Source organism: Rhineura floridana, chromosome 21, assembly GCF_030035675.1.
Source record: "Rhineura floridana isolate rRhiFlo1 chromosome 21, rRhiFlo1.hap2, whole genome shotgun sequence".
Classification (NCBI taxonomy): Eukaryota; Metazoa; Chordata; class Lepidosauria; order Squamata; family Rhineuridae; genus Rhineura; species Rhineura floridana.
In genome coordinates this window covers 15,418,861-15,437,369 of record NC_084500.1, presented here as the reverse complement: position 1 = coordinate 15,437,369, position 18,509 = coordinate 15,418,861, and the positions used below count along the sequence as shown (strand labels likewise).

The 18,509-nt window shown below is 42.8% G+C and overlaps 1 protein-coding gene across 8 annotated transcripts in view; it reads right to left on the bottom strand.

The window, feature by feature from the left end:
* TBX4 (T-box transcription factor 4) overlaps window positions 1-1,727 on the bottom strand; it is a 117,568-nt gene extending 115,841 nt beyond the window's left edge. For 5 of the 8 annotated variants that reach the window (XM_061604980.1, XM_061604969.1, XM_061604981.1 and 2 more), the window contains exons 1-2: window positions 1,630-1,718; window positions 1,133-1,200 (exon numbers count right to left, since the gene is read on the bottom strand). The gene's annotated coding sequence lies outside the window, so the exon portion shown is untranslated. Of the gene's footprint in view, window positions 1-1,132; window positions 1,201-1,457; window positions 1,474-1,629 lie in introns of those variants that run through there. The other 3 variants (XM_061604970.1, XM_061604971.1, XM_061604972.1) reach the window with 3 other exon arrangements.
* Between the last annotated feature and the right edge of the window lie 16,782 nt (window positions 1,728-18,509).

Below are 18,509 nucleotides of genomic sequence, written 5' to 3'. Positions count from 1 at the left end.
TCCTCAACCTGGTGCCCTCCAGATGTTTTAGACTGGGACTAACATCATCCCTAACATTGACCATGCTGGCTGGGACTGATGGGAGTTGGAATTCAACATCATCCAGAAGGTGCCACCAGGTAGGGGCAGGCTGGCATAGAAGCTCACTGAGCTCTTAATTGAGAGCAAGTGTGTTGTAGCGGTTAGAGCAGGGATGAAGGACCTGTGGCCCTCCAAAAGACGCACACTTTGAGCTACCTGGAGGAAAGGTGGGATGTAAACGTAATAAAAAACACTCACACACATACACACACATCACACACACAATCTCATATATAAAAACAATTAAAACAACTTCAAATCCGATGCCAAATACAGACTGCCATAAAACTTCTACAGTACTTAAAAGGTATAGCTAACTACTAGCTACTATAATATTTATGTATTATACTTATTTTTCATCCTGTTCTCTAAGGAGGTCATGGCTGCATACATGGTCATCTCCCTTTTACATTACAACAACCCTGTACAGTAATTTTATTTATTTAGGAAGGTTTATTTAACACTTAATACTACTAATGATAATAATAATAATAAAAACCTCTGTGGTTTACATGAAATGGCGTTTGACACTTGAGCTGTGTATTTTTAGGACCCACACTTTTCTTGTGATTGCAATTTGTTTTAAACTGTTCTTAAGGTTTTATTTTAAATTGAGACCCATCCAAGGACTTTAGGGTGAAGGGCAGGTAATAAATCAAATGAATAACAACAAAGTACTCATTCCAAAAGAGTAAAAAAAGACAGACATTAAAAATAGTAGATATAGATTAACAATTATAAGGCATGCCTAAACAAAATAAGTTTTTAGCAATCATCAAAACCAGGTTAGGGCTACCCTGCGAGTTTTATAGCTGAATGAGGATTTGAACCCAGGTCTCCCCAGTCCTTATCCAACACTCTTCACCAATTACACTGTTCTGGCTGTCCTCTTCCCTCACCCCCAGGATTCTTGATGGGTTGTTTGCCCCCAGTATGTGTGAGGGAGTTATAACGAAAAATACTATTGCAATACACACACTTGCAGGCAATTACATGTTGTTTTTACACTAAGAGAAAAGGTCTGAAAAGTAAAATACAGGCAGCAGAATACCTTTATTCAGGTTGTGGTGTGATTTGTAAGAACTGCTTCACCTTTCACATCTTCAAACTGTAGAGCTGCTGAATTAGAAATAAAAGTAATAATTACAAACACACACTTCTTCATCATCATTATTAACCAAATGTCTATCCCACCCTTCCTCCCAAAAACAGCCCAGGGCATCAAGCAGTGAAGTGGTAAAACAATAAAATCATATTTAAAACATTAAGAACATCTAAAAACATTAGTCACATGTCTTCACTGCTCAGAACTTCAGGATTGCAGGAACAGTATCTTTCAACCATCATACTGTTTTGATTTTAGAAAGCACACTAACAATACAAAAAGTTTCCCGCATCCTGTATCTCCATTCAGGGCTTGTGTGTTTGTGACAGGAGGCACAGGTCCCGAGTACAAGCACCTCTTTTACTGCTGCCCATAGGAGCCATTTTGTGCTGGCACCCATGGCACTTCTATCAATATATGAGTACCAGCATCTCATTTTTTACCAGAAAAGCACTGCCTCCATTTACATTTTACCAACTTCCATTTCTTTTTCAGAGTACAGGCCTGCCTCTCTCAATTACCAAGCTCAGTCTTATCTCCTTCAAGTGAGGAGCCACACCTGAGGGTGTTTTGCCTCCTCTGCAATTCCTTAAAAAAACACATTTGTATCTCTTTTTTCCTCATCGTAGAGCTCTAGTGAGCATATATGTGGTTTCCAAATGGTCTCCCATCCAGGCACTGATCAGACCCACACTTGGTTGCCTTCAGCAAGGGCTGGCTTCTCATATAACTTTCAGGACATACCTTAAGACAGGGGTGGGAGAATCTTTTTAGCTTGAGGGCCGCATTCTCTGCTCAGTAATCTTCTGGAGGCCGCATGCCAGTGGTGGGCAGGGCCAGAGTCAAAAGTGAGCAAAGCAATTGTGAATTTTGCCTTTCTTCAGTAGGCTAGTTTCTACACACAGTCACACTCTCTATCCTCCATCCAGACAAGCAAGAGGCATGATCCAAGTTCAAGGACACACTTCCGGCTGGGCAAAAACGCTCAAAATGAAAAAAAAAATGGAAATGGACTGCCTTCAAGTCAATCCTGACTTATGGCAACCTATGAATAGGGTTTATATGGTAAGTGGTATTCAGAGGGGGGTTACCATTGCCTTCCTCTGAGGCTGAGTGGCACTGACTGGCCCATGATCACCCAGTGAGCTTCATGGCTGTGTGGGGATTCGAACCCTGGCCTCCCAGGTCATAGTCCAACACTCTAACCACTACACCACACTGGCTCTCGGAAAACACTCAAAGAGCCTGTAAAGCTGGGCCAATGAGGGGTGTGGCTTCTTGGCAGGGTGTTTGGCCTGGAGAGAATCCCAAGGGCCACGTAGAGAGGTCCAGAGAGCCACATTTGACCTCCAGCCAGAGGTTCCCCATTTCTCCCTTAAGGGCATAGCAACACTTCAGTTCTTTCAATGGCTTCAGGGCCTGCCCAGTTATTAAACAGAGCAAGCTGCTGCCTCAGATAATGAGTCGGGGGTGTTATAAAAGGGCAGCAAATTGTTATCTGTTGAATGTATTATTGTTTTAGTTTTACTTCCAGCAAGGGGGAGGAATCCTTGGGTGAGAATAAATAACCTGACTGGCCTTGGGCACCACCTCTTAACTGAGGCATATGTGTATGTGCCATTTACTTTGCTGCCTCAGGAAGCAAAATGGCTAAGGCAGGCCCTGACTAGATTTCTAGTCACTCCTTTCCCTCCCACCCATGGGGATGCTGGGAATTGTAGTTCTCTGAGGAGGAAGGCCCCTTGAAGGGAGTTAACCAGACCTTCAGAAGGTACCATTTTGTGGGGTGTGTGGAAGATGGGGAGGGCACCATGGCATAAAAATTACTATTATTATTTGTTTGTTTTGTTTTTTGATTTATTGTATTTATTGTATTTATACATCGCTTGTTTTTATCTTTTTGTACACCGCCCAGAGAGCCTTCGGGCTTAGGGCGGTATATAAATTAAATAAAATAAATAAATTAAATAAATAAAATCAAAATATTCTTATGGTGGAGATGTGTATCTTTACCAGACCTGCCTTTCCCAACTTGATGCCTTCCAAACCTTGTGGACTACAATTCCCATCAGCCCCAGCCAACACAGCTAACTGTCAGGGATGATGGGAGTTATGTTCAATGTTATCTGGTAGGCCCCAGGTTGGGGAAAGGCCAGTTTTGAGGTATAAAGATAAATGTACTGCCTTCAAGTCGATTCTGACTTATGGCAACCCTATGAATAGGGTTTTAATGAGGCTGAGAGGTAGTGACTGGCCCAAGGTCACCCAGTGAGTTTCATGGCTGTGTGGGGATTCGAACCGTGGTCTCCCAGGTCGTGGTCCAGTACCTTAACCACTACACCACACTGGCTCTCCATTTTGAGGTACAGGATTTTATTTTATTTTATTAATATATGAAACTGGCAGCATCAACTCCATTTGGGGGTAGGGGGTGGACAAGACATCTTCAGTGGCCTGCCTTTGCTACTGTTAGGGAAGGAAAACGTCAGCTTTGAGCAGGCCCAGGCCTAGGCCAAGGGGAGCATACGTCATGCCCTTCAGACGTTGGTGCTCTGCTGGAAGGTGAGCCTAGCATCCACTAATCTGAACATCCCACGTTCCTCTGCACTCACATTCCTATTTCACAAGTCCTGCAGCACGCACCGGAGGTTGTCTCAAACCAGCTCAAACCGTTTGTCAAATCTTGCTCAGGGTTGTCTGCTCTGACTGGCAGCAGCTGTCTCCGTCTCTGGCAGAGAAGGGCCTTTCCCATCACCTCCTACTGATCCTTTTTTAAACTGGAGGTCCTGGGAACTGAACTTGAGACTTTGTGCATGTAAAGCAGAGGCTCAGCACAGAGCTATGTTTGCTCCCCGGACAACCTCAGTGTATTTTCTTCACTTTCTCTACTCTCTAAAATGAGGATAGGGAACTAGTGGCTTTCCAGATGATGCTCGGCTAAAAGTCCCATTATCTGGCTCTCCAAATGATGTCAGACTACAATCCCCATCATCCCGGATCATTGTCCATGCTGGCTGGGCTGATGGGAGTTGTAGTCCAGCAACATTGAGAGGGCCACTGGTACCCCATTCTTGGCACCACAGTTCTATGACGCTATGGAGTCCATTTTTAAAAAAAATTGAGGCTGCCGCATTCTCTTAGGTGCTGATGCCAACACACACACGGGAACTGTCCCATTTTATTGTCACAACAGCCCTGTGAGGTACATTAGACAAGAGATACGTTGACTGGTCTGGGATCATCATGGCTGAACAGGGATTCAAACCCAAATCTGCCCCCCCAGCTCAAAGTAGTCTACTTGTTTTACCAGGTTGACTCTCTTCTGTCCATTAAATTAAAAATATCCCTGATCTTATTTGCACTCAGTGGCCAAATATTTGAACCGTCCTAGTCCCCACTTAGCAGAGAGATATTTACAGAGCTACGTCTCGGGGTCTAAATAGGATTACGTCATGCACAATGCATATGGAATAAATTTAACTGAAATCAAATTTTGATTAAATGCAATTAATATGATGGATTTGACTATGGATACCCTTCCAGACAGCCTTTTTAGGATGGGCGGGGGAGCTCATTTGAAGAAAGGTTGTCGAGTTGGTCCAAAAACATATGTTTTGATTACCGCAGTAAATTCCAATTTCAGAGAATCCTGCAGACAACTGGATTAATCTTTTTTTTACATGTCTTTAATAGTTTCACGGAGCGGGGGAGAGAGTTTAACCCTTTACTAAATCCTAAGCATAAGGAGCAAGCCCCACTGAACCCAGTGAGACTTGCATCTAATTACATAGATGTAGTTATTTATAGCAGGGGTAGGGAAACTCAGGCTCAAGGGCTGACTATGGCCCTCCAGTCCTCTGTATATGGCCCCCGGGACTCTCCCAAGGCCACCCCCTTTCCCTGGGTCACACCTCTCACCAGACCAGTGTTGGCAGAACAGCGAAACCCCAACAAGCTGAGTTGCATCCCAACACTTCCAACATATTGCTCACTCCCACCCTGAGTTCTTTTGCCTGGCTGCAATGTGACCTTGCCTTGTAATAATGGCTTACTTCCCGTGAGAGAGAGAGGGAGAGAGAGACTTTTGTGCGGCAGGTGACTGACCAGGAAAGACACCTTGGGGTCATGGCGGATAGCTAGATAAAGATATGAAACCCGTCTGTAGCCACTGTGAAGATGGTTAATTCCATTTTAGGAATCCTTTGGAAAGGAATTGGGAATAGAACTTCCAGTATCATAATGCCATTATGCAAAACTGTGGTGCAGCCACACTTGGAATACTGTGCTCAGTTCTGGTCCCTTCACCTCAGAAAGGATATCGTAGAGCTGGAAAAAGCTCAGAAAAGGGCAACCAACATGATCAAGGGCAACTCCCTTATGAGGACATATTATGTTTGGGGAGGTAGTTTAAGGGGGAAAGGTAAGAAAAGTGAAGGATGGTGGCTCTGATGTCAGTGGGCCAGTGAATCCACTGTAGGTTTTAGTCCAAACTTTCAAGGAGCTGCCCAAATTGTGGACAGATTCTTGAAAGCTTGGTCTAAAACCCAGAGCGGATTCACTGCCCCACTGACATCGGAGACACCAGCCTCTACTGTTCAAACCATTCGGGAACACCTGTACCTCTGTCATAGAGCCTCCACTTTGCATGCTGAAGGTCCCCCAGGTTCGATCCCCAAGGGCCACATTCCCTCCTGGGCAACCTTTTGAGGGCCATGTGACAACAATGGGCACAGCCAGAAGCAAAAGTGGATGAAGCAGCAGGTGTGACCCTTCCAGCCATGCAAGTGTCAAGAGTTTTATACTCACATCCCATGGATATCTCTACATCCAGATAAGCAAGAGGCATTCACACAATTGGACACATTTCAGCTAGGAAAGAGCACTCAAGGAGGGTATGGAGAGGACCTGTGAGGAGTACAGCCTGGGGAGACCCCCAAGGGCCAAAGAGAGAGGGCTAGAGGGCTACATCTGGCCTCTGAGCCTGAGGTTACCCTAAGAGGAAGGAGGTCCACTGCAACAAAGGCACTTTCTTTCTACTGCAGCACGGTTCCCTCTTGTTTAAAGTGACAATTTACTTTTTAAAAAATTCCCCAATCTTTTCAACCCTATAGATACTTCATTTTACTGGGAGTTTTCTTTCTACCTAGTTCTGGCTGTCTAAACACTGGAGAAGACTGTTTATAAAGATTATATACATTGTAAAGCAGGTTGAATTTACCAGAACGTGGTTTGTTGAAATAATTTGGTTTAATATAGAACCCACTTAAAAATCTGTTAATAAGGGGTGGGCGACCTTTCTCAAAAGATCTTTTTTCTTTTCTTTTTATGCCTGAAATAGTTTATATAGTTTAAGAGGGGGACATCAGGGGACATCGTCCTTGGCATCTTACGTACAAGGCTGCAGTCCGTTTGAATGAACCACGCTTGACCATGGAATCCTATGCATGCTTACTCAGAGGTAAGACCCAGAATGTCGCTATTTTGTGGGTGGGATTCAATTGCAAACTGGCAAATTTAGCTTGTGCAGTTAACGTGTATTTGATGCTCTTGTGCAACAAAACTGCTTCCCCCACCTCGCCAAAACCAAACTTTTTCCAGTAAAAATGACCCCAAAAAATGCACAGAGATAACAATTGCTTGACCCAACATTGTATAATTTCCTCAGACAAATCAGAATTAATGTTCAGTAAACAGAGAACGTTGTATAACCTTCCTGGAAAGTTTGCAAACAAATCAGGATAAATTATCAATAAACAGGGAATCTGAAAGCAACCCCACTGAGTTTGATGGGACATTCTCCTATATAAGTGTATTTGTGACTGCAGCCTAAGGCTATTTTCTTATGCAATCTTACTTAGGAATAAGTCCCACAGAACTCAAATCTCCACTGAGCTATGATGCTCACTTGGGTGATCTTTGGCCAGTCATTGTCTCTCAGCCTAACCTACCTCACAGGGTTGTTGGGAGGATACAATCAGGAGGGAGAGAACCTATAAATACCACCCAAGCTCCTTGGAGGAAAGGTGGGATATAAATGCAATAATATAAATTAGAATATTTAGCCTTGAGAAGACTGAGGGGAGGTACGATAGCACTCTTCAGGTACTTGAAAGGCTGTCCAACATAGGAGGGCCAGGATCTGCATTAAACCATACTGGTGCAGAAACTGAGAGAAAGCAAAAACTAACGGATTCGCCCATTTGTAATAGTAATAATAACGTATACTTTACTATCGGGATAGGGAACTTGTGACCTTCCAGATGTTGTTCGACTACAACTCCCATCATCCCAGGCCGTTGGCCATGCTGCTTGGGGCTGCTAGGAACTGTCTGGAGGGTCACAGGTCCTCATCCCTATTTTACCAAATGCAGTGAGCTCTCTTCTGCCACAGACTCACCCCTAACATTATTTACGTCCAGCAGAACTTGAAGCTTCCTTTGGAAAAACACCCTAAGGTTGGAATTTGACAAAAGCAGGCCTTCCTGTTACCAAAGTCATGGCTGCCTGCCTGGGTCAGATGGCAGATTTTGGGGCTACCATTAAAGAATAGCAAAGTTGTCCGTTATTTAGTTCATTCGTACATTTTTACTGGATTCTCTGGTTTGGCCTACTTTCCTGCTTTGATCCTATCTTCTAAATAGAGGATCCAGCCAATCAGGATTAAAGTATGAGCCTGACAGCAAATGAGAACACTTTCTTTTCTAATGTCTTTTGCTGTTGATGATGATGATAATTTGCCAGGCAATGTGAGATGGGAAGGGGAGAATGAATAATAAAAGGATGAAGACTGCAGAAGAAGGGAAGAAGAAAAGAACAGGACACGCTCCACCTGGTGGTGAAATTCCCAACATTCCCAATTGACATTATTTAAATATATATCATGCCAAGCTTTTATGCAGCAAGGCAGATGGGCAAATTCTGCAGACCAGAGGCTGTGTACTTCCAAGTACAAGATGTCAGGAACAGGCAGGAGGGGCTATAGCATCTTGCCCTGCCTATGGTGGGCTTCCTTGAGGTATCTGCTTGGCCGCTGTTGGCAACAGGCTTGGTTAGATCCAACCAAGATGATTCTTACATCGTGGTCGCCTTCCAAACGGTCACTTTTTTTTACGCGTAGGAGGGATTCTGCCGGATATTAGAAAGTTAGGCTTGTGAGATTAAAGTGGACTAAAGTGCTCTGTAGCTAGTCTGGTGCAACAAATCCATTTTCAAAAACTTGATTTTTTTTCTGGATAGGAAAGTGACAGGAAAACGCCCTAAAAAGTGTGAGATAATGATTGATTGATGGGAAGATATATATACATATAATCAGGAAAAACTTCCTGTTAGGGCCATATGACAATGGAATCAATTACCTAGAGAGGTAGTGGGCTCTCTGACACTGGAGGCATTCAAGAGGCAGCTGGACAGCCATCTGTCGGGAATGCTTTGATTTGGATTCCTCCATTGCGCAGGGGGTTGGACTTGATGGCCTTACAGACCCCTTCCAACTCTCCTATTCTATGTTTCTATGATTCTAACCTCTGTGCAAGCATATCAGGATGAAAGTTTGTTGTCGTATAACCTCCCCTCACAGACGTCAGAATTTATTTATTTTTATTTATTTATTCGATTTATATCCTGCCCTTCCTCCCAGTAGGAGCCCAGCCCATTTATTGAGAATGAATGCTCAATAAAGAGCAGGCACCGTACAACCGCCATGCAAGCTTTGCGCAAGGAAGTCAGGAGGAATGCTCAATAAAGAGGCTGCCTGGAGGAGCCCTGACTTCTCTGCACCTGTGCAGGTAGCTTTCTGAGCTCCAAAAATGTAAACACATCTGACCTGTGGTATTCTTTCAAAATACTGCTGGCTGGCATTTATGGGATGCCCTGTTTTTCTATGGAATGTTGGGTATATAAGAAGGTTTGTTTTGCAGCGTCAAAATCAGCTACATTTCAACCAATATCCAGTTTCCAAAAGGAACAATCCTTGCCCTCCAAGCACTCTCGGCCAGGGTATATTGGCTTCTTTGTCGCCAGTCTCCAACAGCTGGTATTGAGAGCTGCATAGTTGAACCTGCAACACAATGCTGCAGTGTGACATAGAGGGGTGGCTGAGTAATTGTTCTGTTTTAATATGTTACTTCCCCTTTGTTTCCTTGAAAAACCCAAATAAATGCAAACACTTTTTAAAAAATGTTGTCGTGTGGAGAGCTCCTGTTGAGCTATGCCCTGTTCTAGGATACTCTATTCCATTTCCCTGCCCCTCCCCACAGCAGTTTGCCCCCCACAACACTCCGTGAGCAACCTGTGGTCACTGAGCTTGCTTAGCCCTCATTAGGGTGGGTGTGTCTTTTTATACTTTGCTGATACCTGCCTCTTGCGTAGCTGTGGGGTCATTTGGCAACTTGAAGAATGGCATGCACAGCCTGAACATTGGAAATAAAGGGAATGTCAGAGCTATCTGACATCCTCCCTGGATGTGCATAATATCTCTTTTTTTTAAAAAAACTCTTAAGTTAGAGGCCATCTGCACATCTTGTGATCCCAGAAATTAAATTACACATTATCGGAAGAAGATCCTTCTGTATGCTCTAAACGCATTGCCAGTCAGCTTCACTGGTGTAATTCTAATTTTGTACAAGAGAAACAGAGGTTACATATGCATCATATGTTTAAAGAACATTTAGAGGACATGTCATCTCCTCAAAGAACTGCGGGAGCTGTAGTTTACCCCTCACAGAACTACAGTTCCCTGCACCCTGAACAAACAATAGTCTCCGGGATTCTTTGGGGGAAGGAAGTTGTGTGCTTTAAATGTGTTTTATATGCATGGGCTGAATGCAGGAAAGAGAAAAGAGGGATTTATCTTTATTCACTTCGATTCCACAGATAATTCCACCCACCAATCTAGCTCTGTTGTAAACACGCTTAACAGGAACTCTTAACAGTCCTATATACATGTAATGTAATTCCCATTGAATTCAGTGGGGCTAGCTGGCTGGCTTACTTCCAGGAAACTGGGTATAGGATTGCATCCTAACTGTATGAATTAATGGGTGATTAAAGTCTGTTCCGTGCTCCAAAAGAGCACCCTTCTTTCCTTACGGGCTTATATGAATCCAGAGATATATCATGATACAGTAATTCGATAACCTATTTCCAAAGGGTGGTTCTATCATTCTGGATTTTGGCATTGGGTGACATCTGGTGGCACGCTTCAGAATTACTTTACCATTGCTGCCGTTTCAATCCTTTCAGATGAGGATTAAAAACAAAGCAAAATTTATCCAACCTTTGCAGATTGGAACGCCAAGCTTAAATGTCATTGGAAAACTTCAATTTTTGCAATCCGCCATTTAAAAACTAACCAACCAACAGGATGTAAAAATTAATTTTTTTATTTCAGAAGGCTGCCAAACAGGTTTTCTGTCACTTGAGCAAGAAGCAATGGCAAGTGTTTCTTTAATACAGACGGATCAGTAGCAAACTTGGCTAAATAAAACAAAACAGAAAGTTAATAATCAGAATAGCGGGATCTGGTTGTTATTTGTCTGTTTCATCTGCTAAGAAGAGAGGGAGATTATTTAACTAAATATTTCCCCAGAACAGGATAGATATTAAATGCAGAATATTATTGTGGCTTTTTCCTTCTTAAAGATCTTAGTGTTCTGTTCCTTGTCTTTCTACCATTGCCTCAATTATCCCCCTTATGGGTCTGGAAGCTTTGCCCCCAAAGGGATGTCTTATACTTAGTCCATCATAATAGCGCTTGAATGGGGGGCTGGCCCGAGACATTTTTTCGGCTCACCCTGTTCCACATAAAGAAACCAGTCATTTTGACAGCTGGATCTCACTTCTTAGGAAGCTGCCTTATACTGACTCAGACCATTGGTCCATCTAACTCTGTATCGTTGACACTGACTGGCAGCCACTGTCCATCCAAGCTTTCAAACAAGGGACCTTCTCAGTCGTACCTGAAGATGCCAGAGATCGAATCTGGGGCCATCTGCATTTAAAGCAGTTGCTCTATCGCTGAGCCACATCTCTTGCCCTAAATATAAAACAAAATTCCAGTCCTCATGGTTCTTATTTAAGGGCTGATTTAATAGGCATACAGCAAGCTGCCTTATACAGAGTGAGACCCTTTGTCCATCAAACTCAGTACTGTCTACTGAGTGGCAGCAGCTCTCCAGGCTTTCAGACAGGGGACATTCCCAGCCCTACATGGAAATTCCAGGGATGAAATCTGGGACCTTCTGTTTAAAGCAGTTGCTGTACCACTGAGTTATGGCCCTCTCAACAGTGGCGATAGGACAGCATCCTCCATGGTTTAATGGGCGCAGGTCAGGGCACATGGAGCATATGGCTGTGTCCTCAGACACCTTGGTGTCACTCCCTGTCCTCCCCACCAGCATTTTGTCTAATGGTAGGACCGGTCCTCATTATATCATCATTTATTTGTAGTGACGCCCCTGAAAGGGTCACCTTTGAAGATGCTGTCACAGACTCATGGGTCTCTTTAGAATGATCTGTGCCAGGTGTGGGGAGCCTTTGACCTTCCAGTTGTTGCTGAACTACAACTCCGATCATCCCTGGCCATTGGCCATGCTTACTGGGGCTGATGGGAGTTGCCCACTAATCTATGCCCATGTGTCAATACTAATGGCCAGCGGGTATCAAATGCAAGGTCTCTGAGATAGTTTCTGTGTTTTACGTCGATACTAAGTTGCTCCAAAGTTGTTATTTGTTCGTGGGTTTGCTGCATGTGCTCTGTATGTTCTGCATCTAGAAAACATCAAAACATTTTTTCAAAAGACAAATTAAGAAATATAGAATAAAATTAAACAATCTACTGATAATTCATAATAAGGTCTAAGGATAAAAAAGCAAGAACATAATCCAGAAAACAGAAAAATAAATTCATCTCCAAAACTAAATCTACACCCCAGGAACACCCCAAAAACACTACCCACCCTGATGGTCTCTGGGCACCTTCAGCCGCAGAAATAGCCTTTGTTGCTGGAGACAGTCAAGGCCTCACCCTCTCAGCCCAGGTAAAGACAGGCAAATGAAGCAATCTTTCAGGATTTGCAGCAAGCCCTGTTTTAAATGTGACGTTTTCCTTCTTCGCAACACTTCCTCCTAATGTTCCAGCCACAGATCTGTCTTCAGAGAGAGAAAGAACTTAGGAGAGTTCCTCTTTTGTCCGGGAAATATATACAATGGATACAAAACAGAGGTTTTACATGCAATAATTCCACCCACACCACCAGCTCCACTGTTTAGAAGCAATTTGAATAAAATCAGCTTCCCCCTTTTTAACATTCCGTCCCTCCAACCAAAGATAAGACAATCACTGCCACTCTCTGCTCAGGTAATATTTACTGTTGTGTTTAAGTCAACGCATTTCCTCCCTCCTTTGTATATGTTGAAATCCAAAGTGTTTTTTATGTATCAAAGTACATACCGATATGCTCCAACAGTTTGTTATGTCCAGGCAATGTCTCTTATTTTCTGGTCCCTGGTAAATTCCTGCCTCAATTTTTCCCTTTTTTGTGTGCATGTGTGTGTCCATTCTTTAAGGTTTAACAGTTTCCCAAGGATCTCCACAAGTTACCTTTTGGACTGTCCCCCTCAAAAAAGACGCAATAGGGGGTGAGGTGGTGGGATAGTGGGTCTTACGTGACCTCCTGGCAGCAGAATCGCTTCTGCTTACTAGCAGGGAGAGTGGGAGGCGGAAGGTGGTGGGGAGGTCAACTCTGTTTAAATGCAAATTTCTCCCAATATGCACATGTTTACTTTGTAACATACACATTTTTGCAAAGCCATTTCCCCTAGCAGAACAAAAGTTTGTATGTTGCTTTTGCTAACATATGAATTTTTAATGCACACTTTACCCTAGTATATAAATTTTTGTACACATTACTGCATTGCAAAATTCAGAGAAGTGCAATTTTCAAGAATTGCCATTTCAGTTTACATAAATATTTTTTTGAAAGTGCAAATTAGGTAGGTTCACCTTTAAATGTGAACTGAACTGAATTTCTCCCCCATGCTTATTAGATACTTTCCTTGTTGCATGTTTTTCGTAAGACTGTAGATATTATATCTTCAACCTACAAGCACTTTCTGTAAATATGTCTGCTTAACCTGTATGTTTCTCTTTGGAACTCTTAATTAAGAATGTATTGCAAATGGAAAAGATTCAAAAATCTAGACATTTCTGACAGTATGTTGGCTGCATTCTGTGATCATGTATTCATTCTATTATGATGAATCTTACAAACAACAAACAGAAAATTGAATCAAAAATCTAAAACAGAATTTTTCGTCATATAAGCAGACTGAATCACTCACAATGCAAAAAAGTTCCTTTTTCCTCCTTTCCTTGCAAGGAACAAACTCAGTGGGTTGTCTCCAACTAAATTTTACTCAGAGTAGACCCACTGAAATTGGCAGACCCAAGTTAGTCGTGTTCATTACTTTCAACGGGTTTACTCTGAGTAAAACTAGCATTAAATACAACCCAGCGACTATGGCTATAAGCTGGGGGTGGGGAACATTTTTCAGCCCAGGGGCTGCGTTGCCTTGTCGGCAACCTGCAGGTGGGCCACATGCAAAAGTGGGCATGGCCACAGGCAACAGTGGGTGGAACAATGGATATGACTCTGACCTTTGCACAGGAGGCTAAATCCCAGCCACGCAACAATCAGATGTTTCAATGCAAATCCTCTGTCTCTCCATCCAGTCAAGCAAGACGCTCAAGGAGGGTGCAGAGCAGAGCCAATGAGAGGGCGTGGCCTGGGGAGAGGGCCCCAACCCAGGATCACGATTAAGATCCCTCCTCCTTAACCACAACCCGCAGCCAATGAGTTGTATCCAACTAAGTGCCGCTTAGAGCAGACCCATTGAAATTAATGGGCCAATATTAGTCATGTCCGTTGCTGGCTGGTGCCGATTAGAATTGGTAGGGCAGAAGGCAGGGAGCCCAACACTAGGTGGAGTCAGCGCCAATTACAGGCAGAGCCAACTAATTCTACTTTTGTCCCCATTTCCCTTCCTGCTCTGTTCCGCTAGGGCAACACTGAGGAGGAAGAGGAGGAGGAGGAAGCTGACAGCCAGGGCCACCCCCTGGACTGGTGATAAGTAAGAAGGCAGTCAGGTGGGCTTGGAGGAATTAAGACAGAGTTGGTGGGGCTATGCCCCACTAGCCCCAATGGACCAGCCTTCACTCGTCACGTCTATTAATTTCCATGGGTCTGCTCATTAGGACTGACACTGAATACAACCCAATGTAACAAGCAACCCAAGTGTCAAACTGGTATCCATGTATTCCAGGGGTTCCCAAACTGTGGCCCGTGGACCACTGGCAGCCCACAAGCTTCATTCAGGTGGTCCACGACTTTTCTGCATTAAATATTCTTATCGATTTTTATTTGATTTATATGTGATTTAAAATACATAAAAACTGTTGTTGTTTTTAAAAAGATAATTAAAAAAAACAAAGCACACTGTCATGGAACTTTGCATTCTTGGGGGAAATAGTGAAGATCAATCAATCAATCAATATTTATTTCGGTCACCAACCAGCCAGAAAATGGTGAGGAATGAAAGAATTTTGTACTTGCGTAGCCCTCTGTCTCCTCATAAATTAGATGAGCTCTGACAGTATCCACAAGCAGATAGAGGAGAAACACTTATTTCCAGAGACTCTGTTGAGATATGAAATATATTCACGTCTTCCAGACAAGAGGAAGCATTTCATGGAACAGCTACTTTTAAATATATATTTTTTATTTCTTTCCTCTTTCAAAGTGTCTGGTTTCTCCTTACAAGACCGTGGGAAAAAACAACAACAATTAGGACATGAGAATGACGTTCAGAAAAAATACCAAATAAATGTTTCGAAAATGATCCTGGGAAAAGCAGCCTTTTCAATAACCTTCGGGCTGGGTTTCCACATTTTATCCCTGCCAGGGCTCCTGTGCTTTCCCCTCTTTTCTGCCAGAACAAAGATGTGATCATGGGAAACACTTGGCCAGCTGAATTTTTGGGTACTGTGTCACCACAGAAGTTAACTCAGAAGGAAAAGTCTTGTATGTTTCTGTCATTACAGCTGGACTGGGAAACCTCTGGACTGAGGGTGAAATGCAGCCCTCTAAAGCTCTCTGTCTGGCCCTCGGAACTCTCTCCACGCCACTCCCCTCACTAGCCCATCTTTGCACCTCCAAGGGGTTTTGCCTACCTGGAGTATGCCCTTGAACTCGGATCGTGCCTGGATGGAGGACAGAGAGGGGTGTATGTGAAAATGCGTGTAAAAACTAGCCCACTGTACAAAGGTAAAATTTGCATTCATTGCTCCGTCCAGTTTTGCCTCTGGTCCTGCCCACTACTGCCATGAGGCCCTTGGAAGGTTGCCCAGAACAGGATGTGGCCTTCAGTCTGAAAAAGGCTCCCCATTCCTGAATTACAGACTCAACTCACACATCATACCAAGTCATGGTTAAAGGTGATGTATGAGTGGACAAACAATGGTCATGACAGATGCTCAGTCTGTGAAGGCCACTGCACTATAGAAACAGGAGTGGTAAGCATAGAGAAGATAAAAGAAGTTCGAAACCATAATTTGTTGGTGCATTTGAAAATTCAGATAATGCTTTGGGATTTCAATAATGGTTAGCACAAATCATAGTTTGGAATCGTCTCTGAATATTTAGCCACAGAACATGAACGATAAAGGTACCTGCATTGGTCCATAAAAAAAACAATACATATGTTATTAGGTGAGTTGATATACTGTCGTGGTTAAGAGAATGAGCTATGATCTAGGGAAGACCTGGTTCAAACCTCACCCATGAATTCCCTGAGCAGCCCAAAGCAAGCTACTATCTCTCAGCCTTAGTCTGCCCTCTGTGCTTTGGGGATAATTATTTTATTTATTTAAAACATTCCTATACGGTCTTCATCAAAATTTAATTCTAAGGAGGGTTGACAGAATTAAAGAGAAAATACAGTAACAATTATAGAAATTTATACAGAGCTGCTACAATCAAAAGAAGCAGCGCAGAATAATCTTGGCCTGCATTGCAGGATGATTGTATGGATGAGATCTGCAATGTAAAAGGCTAGAATGGTTTCAGGAGCCATTGGGGTTAGTGGACTGGATTTGGGGTCCAACGGAGTAGGGATGGTGTCCTTTCGTCATTTTTCCAGTCTTAATTTCAACACATTTCCACGTCGGTTTGCAATTTAAAAAAAAGGCCTCAAAGTAATTTGTCAGGATTTTAGTGCACATTTCCCCTAGTATCAGTGGAGGCTGGTGGCTCTGATTTCAGCAGGGTAATGAATCCGCTCCAGGTTTTACACTGAACTTCAAAGAGGTGGAGAGAGCCAGTGTGGTGTAGTGGTTAAAGTGTTGGACTAGGACCTGGGAGACCAGGGTTCGAATCCCCACACAATCATAAAGCTCACTGAGTGACCTGTGGCCAGTCACTGCCTCTCAGCCTCAGAGGGAGGCAATGGTAAACCCCCTCTGAATATCGCTTACCATGAAAACCCTATTCGTAGGGTTGCCATAAGTCGGAATCAACTTGAAGGCAGTCCATTTCATTTTTCAAAGAGGTGGAAAGTCTGGACTAAAATGTGGAGCAGATTCACTGCACCACTGACATTGGAGGCACTTTTTTTGTACACAGTTTTCTGTACTGCACACATTTCCATCCTAATACAATGCATTTTTGTTTGTTATTTTCTCAAATATATGCATGCTTAGGCACCCTTTCCCCTAATATATGCATTTCTATATACATTATTAGATTGGGAAACTGCATTGCAAAATTCAGAGAAGTACAAATTTCAAAGGATACCTGCTTTTTGGTTCCTATATTGTTTCTGGAAGTGTGAATTAGGAAGCTAATTTCTCCCCCATCTCTAGGGAGAGGAAGAACTGGGTTCAAATTCCTATTAATACATGAAGCTTTCCAATTAGTCCTCTCCCTCTGCCTAGCCTACCTCCCAGGGCTGTTGTGAAGATTAAAGTGGGACAATTCCCCATGCATGCCATTCTGATATTCTTGAAACAATAACAGGACACAAATGTTATTGAATAGCTGCCGTCTTGAATGAATGCACCCCTTTTTATCAGCTCTTCTGAAATCAATTCCCAGTCACTTGAAACAGCCATCACTCATTCATCCCCTTAATGAGCATTTTTTTAAAAAAAAAGAAGCAGAGAGCAAAAGAGATCTTCAAGTGTCTTAACCTCCATGACCTTATTAATAACTTGTGAAGAGCTTGACATCATTGGCGCAACGGCTTTAATTAGACAGATGACAGGTAGGGGAGAAGATGAAAAAGGAAATGTATCCCGGCTCCAACAAAATGAATATATTTGTTGCTTCAGCCTCACAGACTAACAGGGCAATCCTAAGCAGGTTAACTTAGAAGTAAGTCCCTTTAAGTTCAATAGGAACTCTAGTATGCAATAACAACAACAACAAAACAACAACAATAATAATTGCACTTTTACCAGTGCCAAATAATATTCATTCTCTGCTTGCAATAAATATCTTTTAGTGAGGCAGCACCTACTCTCTGGAACTCCCTGCCTATTGATATTGGGCAAGTGCCTTTGTTGGACTGTTTTCAACACTACTAAAAACTAAACAGAAATGTAATTTTGTTTAGTATATTTGTTTTTATTTATGTTGATTTTATCTATATTCTGATCATTTTATTCTGACAACTGCTTTTAAAGTCTGGTTTTATCTGGTTTTATCTGGTTTTATGAATATTTTATACTACTTTATGCAAATGGTTTAGAGATTTTATTTAATTTTTGATTAAAAGGCATATAAATCATATTTAATTTTATTACTTATACAACACCTAAAAGATAAATATTGCCATGTTCCTCTAACTGCCAAAGAATCTGTGTTTCATTTAAGGCAGGGTGGGGAACCTTTTTGGCCCAGTGGGCCAGATTCTTTTGAGTTGCTACCCCCAACTTTGACAGGTAGGCAGGACAACCCACCTGTCATTCACCAGATGTCATTATGACATCGGATGACTGACCCATGGATTGTCCACCCACTTGTCAAAGTCCCTTGCACAGTGCTTCCAAAGCACCTGACAGCGACCTGGTTGTCGGGCACTTGGGAACCTCAGCGCAAAGGGCTATGGTAGCCCTGTGCCCTGTGCTTCCGCACAGGGAAACTCATTTGTGCAGCCAATCCAACAGGATTGAATTGAAAGACAAAACCAGGTTACAAACCACATTTTATTTTCTCATTCCTCACCATCTCCAGAAATGTCCCCTGCCTGAAACCCCTCAAGAGTTGCT